This window comes from Aphelocoma coerulescens, unplaced genomic scaffold (genome assembly GCF_041296385.1).
Source record: "Aphelocoma coerulescens isolate FSJ_1873_10779 unplaced genomic scaffold, UR_Acoe_1.0 HiC_scaffold_99, whole genome shotgun sequence".
NCBI lineage: Eukaryota > Metazoa > Chordata > Aves > Passeriformes > Corvidae > Aphelocoma > Aphelocoma coerulescens.
The window spans coordinates 926,563-940,374 of record NW_027184079.1 but is presented as its reverse complement, the minus strand read 5'-3'; positions in this window follow the sequence as shown (position 1 = coordinate 940,374).

Here is a 13,812-nt window from a genome sequence, read left to right as displayed (position 1 = left end):
TTGCTGCTCGAGGATCTTCTCTAGCACCATGCCAAATGCCTTCTCCTATGGCAGTGCTGCAGCATCCTGCGAGCCATGGACTGGAACTGGCACCTTCAGCATAGTTGCTCCTGGGAAACATCCTTCAGCCATTCCCTTACTGCAATGAGCTGGACTCCTACACCTTTGCAAGGCTCTTCCTGGATAGGTGCATCCTCAGCAATGAGACGGTTCTGCTGAGAGCCACGGCTCTGAGGGAGCAGCCAGTCCTGCCCAAAGGCCTTCCTCCGTCCTGCAGTCCTCCAGTCCTGCAGCTCCCACGGAGGCACTGGGAGCCTTGGACACTCTTGCCACAAGTAGCCCAAGCGTCGAGATCTTCCTCATCCTGCTCCTCCACTGCTGACATCAGGGAATTCCCTGGAGCTCCCAACATCTGCCTTTCCTGCTCGAGGATCGTGTCTGGCAGCTCTCTGAGCCTCTTACACTTTGGAAGCGCAACAGCATCCTAGGAGTCATATACTGGCAACTGGCACCTCCAGGACACTTGCTGCTCCTAGGATGCTTTTCTCTGGGAAAATCTTCTTGCACACAACCTTGCTGCAGATTTTACTTCTAGGCCTTTTGTGGCCATCTGCATCCGCAGCCACAAGCAGCTTCTGATGATCGACATGGCTCTGGGAGAGCAGGGACTCCTGTCTGTGGACAAAGAAAACAAAGACAACTTGTAAGAAGAAAACCTGGAGCTTCTAGTTAGAAGAGAAAGGACTATTCAATCAAGGCAGAGCCAAGGGAGGAAACTTTCTAAAATGGAACAAGCAGCAGAAGCACAGCAGTATTGCAGAAGAAATTCCCCTCCCAGCACTTGGCTTAAGGAAAACGCCTGATGTTTCTATGAGAGACTTGAGTTCATGTCTACTATTGGGTACCAGACATCTGAATATTTGGACTATTGGCTTTCCAGGCTCACGCTATTCAAACCGGAAAGTGAAACTACTCTAACAGTAGGGATGATTGCAAGAAATATTTCTGTTTACACCACGACTGCCGACCATGCATCATTCTTACCTTGCACCTGTCCAAAGGCCTTCCTCCGTCTGCGCTCTGGCAACTCTCACCCAGGCAAGGGCAAGGATGGAGGCTCTTGCCACAAGTAGCCCAAGCGTGGACATCTTCCTCATCCTGCTACTCCACTGCTGACGTCAGGGTATTCCCTGGAGCTGCAAACACCTGCCTTTGCGGCTCGAGGATCTTCTCTAGCACCATGCCAAACCCCTTCTCCTATGGCAGTGCTGCAGCATCCTGCGAGCCATGGACTGGAACTGGCACCTTCAGCATAGTTGCTCCTGGGAAACATCCTTCAGCCATTCCCTTACTGCAATGAGCTGGACTCCTACTCCTTTGCAAGGCTCTTCCTGGACAGGTGCATCCTCAGCAATGAGACGGTTCTGCTGAGAGCCATGGCTCTGAGGGAGCAGCCAGTCCTGTCCAAAGGCCTTCCTCTGACTCCACTCCTGCAGCTCCCACGGAGGCACTGGGAGCCTTGGACACTCTTGCCACAAGTAGCCCAAGCGTCGAGATCTTCCTCATCCTGCTCCTCCACTGCTGACATCAGGGAATTCCCTGGTGCTCCCAACATCTGCCTTTCCTGCTCGAGGATCGTGTCTGGCAGCTCTCTGAGCCTCTTCGCCTTTGGCAGCGCCACAGCATCCTGAGAGTCATATACTGGAAACTGGCAGCTACAGGACACTTGCTGCTCCTAGGATGCTTTTCTCTGGGAAAATCTTCTTGGACACGACATTGCTCCAGTTTTTACTTCTAGGCCTTTCGTGGCCATCTGCATCCGCAGCCACAAGCAGCTTCTGATGATCGACATGGCTCTGGGAAAACAGGGACTCCTGTCTGTGGACAAAGAAAACAAAGACAACTTGTAAGAAGAAAACCTGGAGCTTCTAGATAGAAGAGAAAGGACTATTCAATCAAGGCAGGGCCAAGGGAGGAAACTTTCTAAAATGGAACAAGCAGCAGAAGCACAGCAGTATTGCAGAAGAAATTCCCTTCCCAGCACTTGGCTTAAGGAAAAAACCTCATGTTTCTATGAGAGACTTGAGTTCATGTCTACTACTGGGAACCAGACATCTGAACATTTAGACTATTGGCTTTCCAGGCTCACGCTATTCAAACCGGAAAGTGAAACTACTCTAACAGTAAGGATGATTGCAAGAAATGTTTCTGTTTACACCACGACTTCCGACCATGCATCATTCTTACCTTGCACCTGTCCAAAGGCCTTCCTCCATCTGCGCTCCGGCAACTCTCACCCAGGCAAGGGCAGGGATGGAGGCTCTTGCCACAAGTAGCCCAAGCGTGGACATCTTCCTCATCCTGCTACTCCACTGCTGACGTCAGGGTATTCCCTGGAGCTGCAAACACCTGCCTTTGCTGCTCGAGGATCTTCTCTAGCACCATGCAAAACCCCTTCTCCTAAGGCAGAGCTGCAGCATCCTGCGAGCCACGGACTGGAACTGGCACCTCCAGCAAAGTTGCTCCTGGGAAACATCCTTCAGCCATTCCCTTACTGCAATGAGCTGGACTCCTACTCCTCTGCAATGCTCTTCCTGGACAGGTGCATCCTCAGCAATGAGACAGTTCTGCTGAGAGCCACAGCTCTGAGGAAGCAGCCAGTCCTGCCCAATGGTTGCCCTCTGTCACCAGTCCTGCAGCTCCCACGGAGGCACTGGGAGCCTTGGACACTCTTGCCACAAGTAGCCCAAGCGTGGACATCTTCCTCATCCTGCTCCTCCACTGCTGACGTCAGGGAATTCCCTGGTGCTCCCAACATCTGCCTTTCCTGCTGGAGGATCGTGTCTGGCAGATCTCTGAGCCTCTTTGCCTTTGGCAGCGCCACAGCATCCTAGGAGTCATATACTGGCAACTGGCACCTCCAGGACACTTGCTGCTCCTAGGATGCTTTCCTCTAGGAAAAACTTCTTGCACACGTCCTTGCTCCAGTTTTTACTCCTAGGCCTTTCGTGGCCATCTGCATTCTCAGCCACAAGAAGCTTCTGATGATCGACATGGCTCTGGGAGAGCAGGGACCCCTGTCTGTGGACAAAGAAAACAAAGACAACTTGTAAGATTAAAACCTGGAGCTTCTAGTTAGAAGAGAAAGGACTATTCAATCAAGGCAGGGCCAAGGGAGGAAACTTTCTAAAATGGAACAAGCAGCAGAAGCACAGTAGTTTTGCAGAAGAAATTCCCCTCCCCGCACTTGGCTTAAGGAAAAAGCATGATGTTTCTATGAGAGACTTGAGTTCATGTCTACTATTGGATAGCAGACATCTGAACATTTAGACTACTGGCTTTCCAGGCTCACGCAATTCAAACCGGAATGTCAAACTATTTCAAAAGCTAGAGATGCTTCGAAGAAATGTTTCTGTATTCACCACAACTGGGGACCATGCATCATTCTTACCTTGCACCTGTCCAAAGGCCTTCCTCCGTCTCCAGTCCTGCCGCTCTCACGGAGGCACTGGGAGCCTTGGACACTCTTGCCACAAGTAGCCCAAGCGTGGACATCTTCCTCATCCTGCTCCTCCACTGCTGACGTCAGGGAATTCCCTGGAGCTCCAAACATCTGCCTTTCCAGCTGGAGGATCATGTCTGGCAGCTCTCTGAGCCTCTTCACCTTTGGCAGCGCCACAGCATCCTAGGAGTCATATACTGGCAACTGGCACCTCCAGGACACTTGCTGCTCCTAGGATGCTTTTCTCTGGGAAAATCTTCTTGCACACGACATTGCTGCCGATTTTACTTCTAGGCCTTTCGTGGCCATCTGCATCCTCAGCCACAAGCAGCTTCTGATGATCAACAGGGCTCTGGGAGAGCAGGGACTCCTGTCTGTGGACAAAGAAAACAAAGACAACTTGTAAGAAGAAAACCTGGAGCTTCTAGATAGAAGAGAAAGGACTATTCAATCAAGGCAGGGCCAAAGCAGGAAACTTTCTAAAATGGAACAAGCAGCAGAAGCAGAGCAGTTTTGCAGAAGAAATTCCCCTCCCAGCACTTGGCTTAAGGAAAAAGCCTGATGTTTCTATGAGAGACTTGAGTTCATGTCTACTATTGGGTTCCAGACATCTGAACATTTAGACTATTGGCTTTCCAGGCTCACACTATTCAAACCGGAAAGTGAAACTACTCTAAAAGCTAGAGGCGATTGCAAGAAATGTTTCTGCTCACACCACGACTGCCGACCATGCATCATTCTTACCTTGCACCTGTCCAAAGGCCTTCCTCCGTCTGCGCTCTGGCAACTCTCACCCAAGCTCGGGCAGGGATGGAGGCTCTTGCCACAAGTAGCCCAAGCCTGGAGATATTCCTCATCCTGATCTTCCACTGCTGACATCTAGGAATTCCCTGGAGCTGCAAACACTTGCCTTTGCTGCTCGAGGATCTTCTCTAGCACCATGCCAAATGCCTTCTCCTATGGCAGTGCTGCAGCATCCTGCGAGCCATGGACTGGAACTGGCACCTTCAGCATAGTTGCTCCTGGGAAACATCCTTCAGCCATTCCCTTACTGCAATGAGCTGGACTCCTACACCTTTGCAAGGCTCTTCCTGGATAGGTGCATCCTCAGCAATGAGACGGTTCTGCTGAGAGCCACGGCTCTGAGGGAGCAGCCAGTCCTGCCCAAAGGCCTTCCTCCGTCCTGCAGTCCTCCAGTCCTGCAGCTCCCACGGAGGCACTGGGAGCCTTGGACACTCTTGCCACAAGTAGCCCAAGCGTCGAGATCTTCCTCATCCTGCTCCTCCACTGCTGACATCAGGGAATTCCCTGGAGCTCCCAACATCTGCCTTTCCTGCTCGAGGATCGTGTCTGGCAGCTCTCTGAGCCTCTTACACTTTGGAAGCGCAACAGCATCCTAGGAGTCATATACTGGCAACTGGCACCTCCAGGACACTTGCTGCTCCTAGGATGCTTTTCTCTGGGAAAATCTTCTTGCACACAACCTTGCTGCAGATTTTACTTCTAGGCCTTTTGTGGCCATCTGCATCCGCAGCCACAAGCAGCTTCTGATGATCGACATGGCTCTGGGAGAGCAGGGACTCCTGTCTGTGGACAAAGAAAACAAAGACAACTTGTAAGAAGAAAACCTGGAGCTTCTAGTTAGAAAAAAAAGGACTATTCAATCAAGGCAGAGCCAAGGGAGGAAACTTTCTAAAATGGAACAAGCAGCAGAAGCACAGCAGTATTGCAGAAGAAATTCCCCTCCCAGCACTTGGCTTAAGGAAAACGCCTGATGTTTCTATGAGAGACTTGAGTTCATGTCTACTATTGGGTACCAGACATCTGAATATTTGGACTATTGGCTTTCCAGGCTCACGCTATTCAAACCGGAAAGTGAAACTACTCTAACAGTAGGGATGATTGCAAGAAATGTTTCTGCTCGCACCACGACTGCCAACCATGCATCATTCTTACCTTGCACCTGTCCAAAGGCCTTCCTCCGTCTGCGCTCCGGCAACTCTCACCCAGGCAAGGGCAAGGATGGAGGCCCTTGCCACAAGTAGCCCAAGCGTGGACATCTTCCTCATCCTGCTACTCCACTGCTGACGTCAGGGTATTCCCTGGAGCTGCAAACACCTGCCTTTGCTGCTCGAGGACCTTCTCTAGCACCATGCCAAACCCCTTCTCCTATGGCAGTGCTGCAGCATCCTGCGAGCCATGGACTGGAACTGGCACCTTCAGCATAGTTGCTCCTGGGAAACATCATTCAGCCATTCCCTTACTGCAATGAGCTGGACTCCTACTCCTCTGCAAGGCTCTTCCTGGACAGGTGCATCCTCAGCAATGAGACGGTTCTGCTGAGAGCCATGGCTCTGAGGGAGCAGCCAGTCCTGTCAAAAGGCCTTCCTCTGACTCCACTCCTGCAGCTCCCACGGAGGCACTGGGAGCCTTGGACACTCTTGCCACAAGTAGCCCAAGCGTGGACATCTTCCTCATCCTGCTCCTCCACTGCTGACGTCAGGGAATTCCCTGGAGCTCCTAAAATCTGCCTTTCCTGCTCGAGGATCGTGTCTGGCAGCTCTCTGAGCCTCTTCGCCTTTGGCAGCGCCACAGCATCCTGAGAGTCATATACTGGAAACTGGCAGCTACAGGACACTTGCTGCTCCTAGGATGCTTTTCTCTGGGAAAATCTTTTTGGACACGACATTGCTCCAGTTTTTACTTCTAGGCCTTTCGTGGCCATCTGCATCCGCAGCCACAAGCAGCTTCTGATGATCGACATGGCTCTGGGAAAACAGGGACTCCTGTCTGTGGACAAAGAAAACAAAGACAACTTGTAAGAAGAAAACCTGGAGCTTCTAGATAGAAGACAAAGGACTATTCAATCAAGGCAGGGCCAAGGGAGGAAACTTTCTAAAATGGAACAAGCAGCAGAAGCACAGTAGTTTTGCAGAAGAAATTCCCTTCCCAGCACTTGGCTTAAGGAAAAAACCTCATGTTTCTATGAGAGACTTGAGTTCATGTCTACTACTGGGTACCAGACATCTGAACATTTAGACTATTGGCTTTCCAGGCTCACGCTATTCAAACCGGAAAGTGAAACTACTCTAACAGTAAGGATGATTGCAAGAAATGTTTCTGTTTACACCACGACTGCCGACCATGCATCATTCTTACCTTCCACCTGTCCAAAAGCCTTCCTCCATCTGCGCTCCGGCAACTCTCACCCAGGCAAGGGCAGGGATGGAGGCTCTTGCCACAAGTAGCCCAAGCGTAGACATCTTCCTCATCCTGCTACTCCACTGCTGACGTCAGGGTATTCCCTGGAGCTGCAAACACCTGCCTTTGCTGCTCGAGGATCTTCTCTAGCATCATGCAAAACCCCTTCTCCTATGGCAGCGCTGCAGCATCCTGCGAGCCACGGACTGGAACTGGCACCTCCAGCAAAGTTGCTCCTGGGAAACATCCCTCAGCCATTCCCTTACTGCAATGAGCTGGACTCCTACTCCTCTGCAATGCTCTTCCTGGACAGGTGCATCCTCAGCAATGAGACGGTTCTGCTGAGAGCCACAGCTCTGAGGGAGCAGCCAGTCCTGCCCAATGGTTGCCCTCTGTCACCAGTCCTGCAGCTCCCACGGAGGCACTGGGAGCCTTGGACACTCTTGCCACAAGTAGCCCATACGTGGACATCTTCCTCATCCTGCTCCTCCACTGCTGACGGCAGGGAATTCCCTGGTGCTCCAAACATCTGCCTTTCCTGCTGGAGGATCGTGTCTGGCAGATCTCTGAGCCTCTTTGCCTTTGGCAGCGCCACAGCATCCTAGGAGTCATATACTGGCAACTGGCACCTCCAGGACACTTGCTGCTCCTAGGATGCTTTTCTCTGGGAAAATCTTCTTGCACACGACCTTGCTGCCGATTTTACTCCTAGGCCTTTCGTGGCCATCTGCATTCTCAGCCACAAGAAGCTTCTGATGATCGACATGGCTCTGGGAGAGCAGGGACCCCTGTCTGTGGACAAAGAAAACAAAGACAACTTGTAAGATTAAAACCTGGAGCTTCTGGTTAGAAGAGAAAGGACTATTCAATCAAGGCAGGGCCAAGGGAGGAAACTTTCTAAAATGGAACAAGCAGCAGAAGCACAGTAGTTTTGCAGAAGAAATTCCCCTCCCCGCACTTGGCTTAAGGAAAAAGCATGATGTTTCTATGAGAGACTTGAGTTCATGTCTACTATTGGATAGCAGACATCTGAACATTTAGACTACTGGCTTTCCAGGCTCACGCAATTCAAACCGGAATGTCAAACTATTTCAAAAGCTAGAGATGCTTCGAAGAAATGTTTCTGTATTCACCACAACTGGGGACCATGCATCATTCTTACCTTGCACCTGTCCAAAGGCCTTCCTCCGTCTCCAGTCCTGCCGCTCTCACGGAGGCACTGGGAGCCTTGGACACTCTTGCCACAAGTAGCCCAAGCGTGGACATCTTCCTCATCCTGCTCCTCCACTGCTGACGTCAGGGAATTCCCTGGAGCTCCAAACATCTGCCTTTCCAGCTGGAGGATCATGTCTGGCAGCTCTCTGAGCCTCTTCACCTCTGGTAGCGCCACAGCATCCTAGGAGTCATATACTGGCAACTGGCACCTCCAGGACACTTGCTGCTCCTAGGATGCTTTTCTCTGGGAAAATCTTCTTGCACACGACATTGCTGCCGATTTTACTTCTAGGCCTTTCGTGGCCATCTGCATCCTCAGCCACAAGCAGCTTCTGATGATCAACAGGGCTCTGGGAGAGCAGGGACTCCTGTCTGTGGACAAAGAAAACAAAGACAACTTGTAAGAAGAAAACCTGGACCTTCTAGATAGAAGAGAAAGGACTATTCAATCAAGGCAGGGCCAAAGCAGGAAACTTTCTAAAATGGAACAAGCAGCAGAAGCAGAGCAGTTTTGCAGAAGAAATTCCCCTCCCAGCACTTGGCTTAAGGAAAAAGCCTGATGTTTCTATGAGAGACTTGAGTTCATGTCTACTATTGGGTTCCAGACATCTGAACATTTAGACTATTGGCTTTCCAGGCTCACACTATTCAAACCGGAAAGTGAAACTACTCTAAAAGCTAGAGGCGATTGCAAGAAATGTTTCTGCTCACACCACGACTGCCGACCATGCATCATTCTTACCTTGCACCTGTCCAAAGGCCTTCCTCCGTCTGCGCTCTGGCAACTCTCACCCAAGCTCGGGCAGGGATGGAGGCTCTTGCCACAAGTAGCCCAAGCCTGGAGATATTCCTCATCCTGATCTTCCACTGCTGACATCTAGGAATTCCCTGGAGCAGCAAACACTTGCCTTTGCTGCTCGAGGATCTTCTCTAGCACCATGCCAAATGCCTTCTCCTATGGCAGTGCTGCAGCATCCTGCGAGCCATGGACTGGAACTGGCACCTTCAGCATAGTTGCTCCTGGGAAACATCCTTCAGCCATTCCCTTACTGCAATGAGCTGGACTCCTACACCTTTGCAAGGCTCTTCCTGGATAGGTGCATCCTCAGCAATGAGACGGTTCTGCTGAGAGCCACGGCTCTGAGGGAGCAGCCAGTCCTGCCCAAAGGCCTTCCTCCGTCACCAGTCCTGCAGCTCCCACGGAGGCACTGGGAGCCTTGGACACTCTTGCCACAAGTAGCCCAAGCGTCGAGATCTTCCTCATCCTGCTCCTCCACTGCTGACATCAGGGAATTCCCTGGAGCTCCCAACATCTGCCTTTCCTGCTCGAGGATCGTGTCTGGCAGCTCTCTGAGCCTCTTACACTTTGGAAGCGCAACAGCATCCTAGGAGTCATATACTGGCAACTGGCACCTCCAGGACACTTGCTGCTCCTAGGATGCTTTTCTCTGGGAAAATCTTCTTGCACACAACCTTGCTGCAGATTTTACTTCTAGGCCTTTTGTGGCCATCTGCATCCGCAGCCACAAGCAGCTTCTGATGATCGACATGGCTCTGGGAGAGCAGGGACTCCTGTCTGTGGACAAAGAAAACAAAGACAACTTGTAAGAAGAAAACCTGGAGCTTCTAGTTAGAAGAGAAAGGACTATTCAATCAAGGCAGAGCCAAGGGAGGAAACTTTCTAAAATGGAACAAGCAGCAGAAGCACAGCAGTATTGCAGAAGAAATTCCCCTCCCAGCACTTGGCTTAAGGAAAACGCCTGATGTTTCTATGAGAGACTTGAGTTCATGTCTACTATTGGGTACCAGACATCTGAATATTTGGACTATTGGCTTTCCAGGCTCACGCTATTCAAACCGGAAAGTGAAACTACTCTAACAGTAGGGATGATTGCAAGAAATGTTTCTGCTCGCACCACGACTGCCGACCATGCATCATTCTTACCTTGCACCTGTCCAAAGGCCTTCCTCCATCTGCGCTCCGGCAACTCTCACCCAGGCAAGGGCAAGGATGGAGGCCCTTGCCACAAGTAGCCCAAGCGTGGACATCTTCCTCATCCTGCTACTCCACTGCTGACGTCAGGGTATTCCCTGGAGCTGCAAACACCTGCCTTTGCTGCTCGAGGACCTTCTCTAGCACCATGCCAAACCCCTTCTCCTATGGCAGTGCTGCAGCATCCTGCGAGCCATGGACTGGAACTGGCACCTTCAGCATAGTTGCTCCTGGGAAACATCATTCAGCCATTCCCTTACTGCAATGAGCTGGACTCCTACTCCTCTGCAAGGCTCTTCCTGGACAGGTGCATCCTCAGCAATGAGACGGTTCTGCTGAGAGCCATGGCTCTGAGGGAGCAGCCAGTCCTGTCAAAAGGCCTTCCTCTGACTCCACTCCTGCAGCTCCCACGGAGGCACTGGGAGCCTTGGACACTCTTGCCACAAGTAGCCCAAGCGTGGACATCTTCCTCATCCTGCTCCTCCACTGCTGACGTCAGGGAATTCCCTGGAGCTCCTAAAATCTGCCTTTCCTGCTCGAGGATCGTGTCTGGCAGCTCTCTGAGCCTCTTCGCCTTTGGCAGCGCCACAGCATCCTGAGAGTCATATACTGGAAACTGGCAGCTACAGGACACTTGCTGCTCCTAGGATGCTTTTCTCTGGGAAAATCTTTTTGGACACGACATTGCTCCAGTTTTTACTTCTAGGCCTTTCGTGGCCATCTGCATCCGCAGCCACAAGCAGCTTCTGATGATCGACATGGCTCTGGGAAAACAGGGACTCCTGTCTGTGGACAAAGAAAACAAAGACAACTTGTAAGAAGAAAACCTGGAGCGTCTAGATAGAAGACAAAGGACTATTCAATCAAGGCAGGGCCAAGGGAGGAAACTTTCTAAAATGGAACAAGCAGCAGAAGCACAGTAGTTTTGCAGAAGAAATTCCCTTCCCAGCACTTGGCTTAAGGAAAAAACCTCATGTTTCTATGAGAGACTTGAGTTCATGTCTACTACTGGGTACCAGACATCTGAACATTTAGACTATTGGCTTTCCAGGCTCACGCTATTCAAACCGGAAAGTGAAACTACTCTAACAGTAAGGATGATTGCAAGAAATGTTTCTGTTTACACCACGACTGCCGACCATGCATCATTCTTACCTTCCACCTGTCCAAAAGCCTTCCTCCATCTGCGCTCCGGCAACTCTCACCCAGGCAAGGGCAGGGATGGAGGCTCTTGCCACAAGTAGCCCAAGCCTGGAGATATTCCTCATCCTGATCTTCCACTGCTGACATCTAGGAATTCCCTGGAGCTGCAAACACCTGCCTTTGCTGCTCGAGGATCTTCTCTAGCATCATGCAAAACCCCTTCTCCTATGGCAGCGCTGCAGCATCCTGCGAGCCACGGACTGGAACTGGCACCTCCAGCAAAGTTGCTCCTGGGAAACATCCCTCAGCCATTCCCTTACTGCAATGAGCTGGACTCCTACTCCTCTGCAATGCTCTTCCTGGACAGGTGCATCCTCAGCAATGAGACGGTTCTGCTGAGAGCCACAGCTCTGAGGGAGCAGCCAGTCCTGCCCAATGGTTGCCCTCTGTCACCAGTCCTGCAGCTCCCACGGAGGCACTGGGAGCCTTGGACACTCTTGCCACAAGTAGCCCAAGCGTGGACATCTTCCTCATCCTGCTCCTCCACTGCTGACGTCAGGGAATTCCCTGGTGCTCCAAACATCTGCCTTTCCTGCTGGAGGATCGTGTCTGGCAGATCTCTGAGCCTCTTTGCCTTTGGCAGCGCCACAGCATCCTAGGAGTCATATACTGGCAACTGGCACCTCCAGGACACTTGCTGCTCCTAGGATGCTTTTCTCTGGGAAAATCTTCTTGCACACGACCTTGCTGCCGATTTTACTTCTAGGCCTTTCGTGGCCATCTGCATCCTCAGCCACAAGCAGGTTCTGATGATCAACAGGGCTCTGGGAGAGCAGGGACTCCTGTCTGTGGACAAAGAAAACAAAGACAACTTGTAAGAAGAAAACCTGGAGCTTCTAGTTAGAAGAAAAAGGACTATTCAATCAAGGCAGGGCCAAAGGAGGAAACTTCCTAAAATGGAACAAGCAGCAGAAGCACAGTAGTTTTGCAGAAGAAATTCCCCTCCCAGACTTGGCTTAAGGAAAAAGCCTGATGTTTCTATGAGAGACATGAGTTCATGTCTACTATTGGGTACCAGACATCTGAACACTTAGACTATTGGCTTTCCAGGCTCACGCTATTCAAACCGGAAAGTGAAACTACTCTAACAGTAGGGATGATTGCAAGAAATGTTTCTGTTTACACCACGACTGCCGACCATGCATCATTCTTACCTTGCACCTGTCCAAAGGCCTTCCTCCGTCTGCGCTCTGGCAACTCTCACCCAAGCTCGGGCAGGGATGGAGGCTCTTGCCACAAGTAGCCCAAGCCTGGAGATATTCCTCATCCTGATCTTCCACTGCTGACATCTAGGAATTCCCTGGAGCTGCAAACACTTGCATTTGCTGCTTGAGGATCTTCTCTAGCATCATGCCAAACGCCTTCTCCTATGGCAGTGCTGCAGCATCCTGCAATTCACGGACTGGAACTGGCACCTCCAGCAAAGTTGCTCCTGGGAAACATCCCTCAGCCATTCCCTTACTGCAATGAGCTGGACTCCTACTCCTCTGCAATGCTCTTCCTGGACAGGTGCATCCTCAGCAATGAGACGGTTCTGCTGAGAGCCGCGGCTCTGAGGGAGCAGCCAGTCCTGCCCAAAGGCCTTCCTCCGCCTCCAGTCCCGCAGCTCCCACGGAGGCACTGGGAGCCTTGGACACTCTTGCCACAAGTAGCCCAAGCATGGACATCTTCCTCATCCTGCTCCTCCACTGCTGACGGCAGGGAATTCCCTGGAGCTGCAAACACCTGCCTTTGCTGCTCGAGGATCGTGTCTGGCAGCTCTCTGAGCCTCTTCACCTTTGGCTGCGCCACAGCATCCTAGGAGTCATATACTGGCAACTGGCACCTCCAGTACACTTGCTGCTCCTAGGATGCTTTTCTCTGGGAAAATCTTGCACACGACCTTGCTCCAGATTTTACTTCTAGGCCTTTTGTGGCCATCTGCATCCGCAGCCACAAGCAGCTTCTGATGATCGACATGGCTCTGGGAGAGCAGGGACTCCTGTCTGTGGACAAAGAAAACAAAGACAACTTGTAAGATCAAAACCTGGAGCTTCTAGTTAGAAGAGAAAGGACTATTCAATCAAGGCAGGGCCAAGGGAGGAAACTTTCTAAAATGGAACAAGCAGCAGAAGCACAGTACTTTTGCAGAAGAAATTCCCCTCCCAGCACTTGGCTTAAGGAAAAAGCATGATGTTTCTATGAGAGACTTGAGTTCATGTCTACTATTGGATAGCAGACATCTGAACATTTAGACTACTGGCTTTCCAGGCTCACGCAATTCAAACCGGAATGTCAAACTATTTCAAAAGCTAGAGATGCTTCGAAGAAATGTTTCTGTACTCACCACAACTGGGGACCATGCATCATTCTTACCTTGCACCTGTCCAAAGGCCTTCCTCCGTCTCCAGTCCTGCCGCTCTCACGGAGGCACTGGGAGCCTTGGACACTCTTGCCACAAGTAGCCCAAGCATGGACATCTTCCTCATCCTGCTCCTCCACTGCTGACGTCAGGGAATTCCCTGGAGCTCCAAACATCTGCCTTTCCAGCTAGAGGATCATGTCTGGCAGCTCTCTGAGCCTCTTCATCTTTGGCAGCGCCACAGCATCCTAGGAGTCATATACTGGCAACTGGCACCTCCAGGACACTTGCTGCTCCTAGGATGCTTTTCTCTGGGAAAATTTTCTTGCACACGACCTTGCTGCCGATTTTACTTCT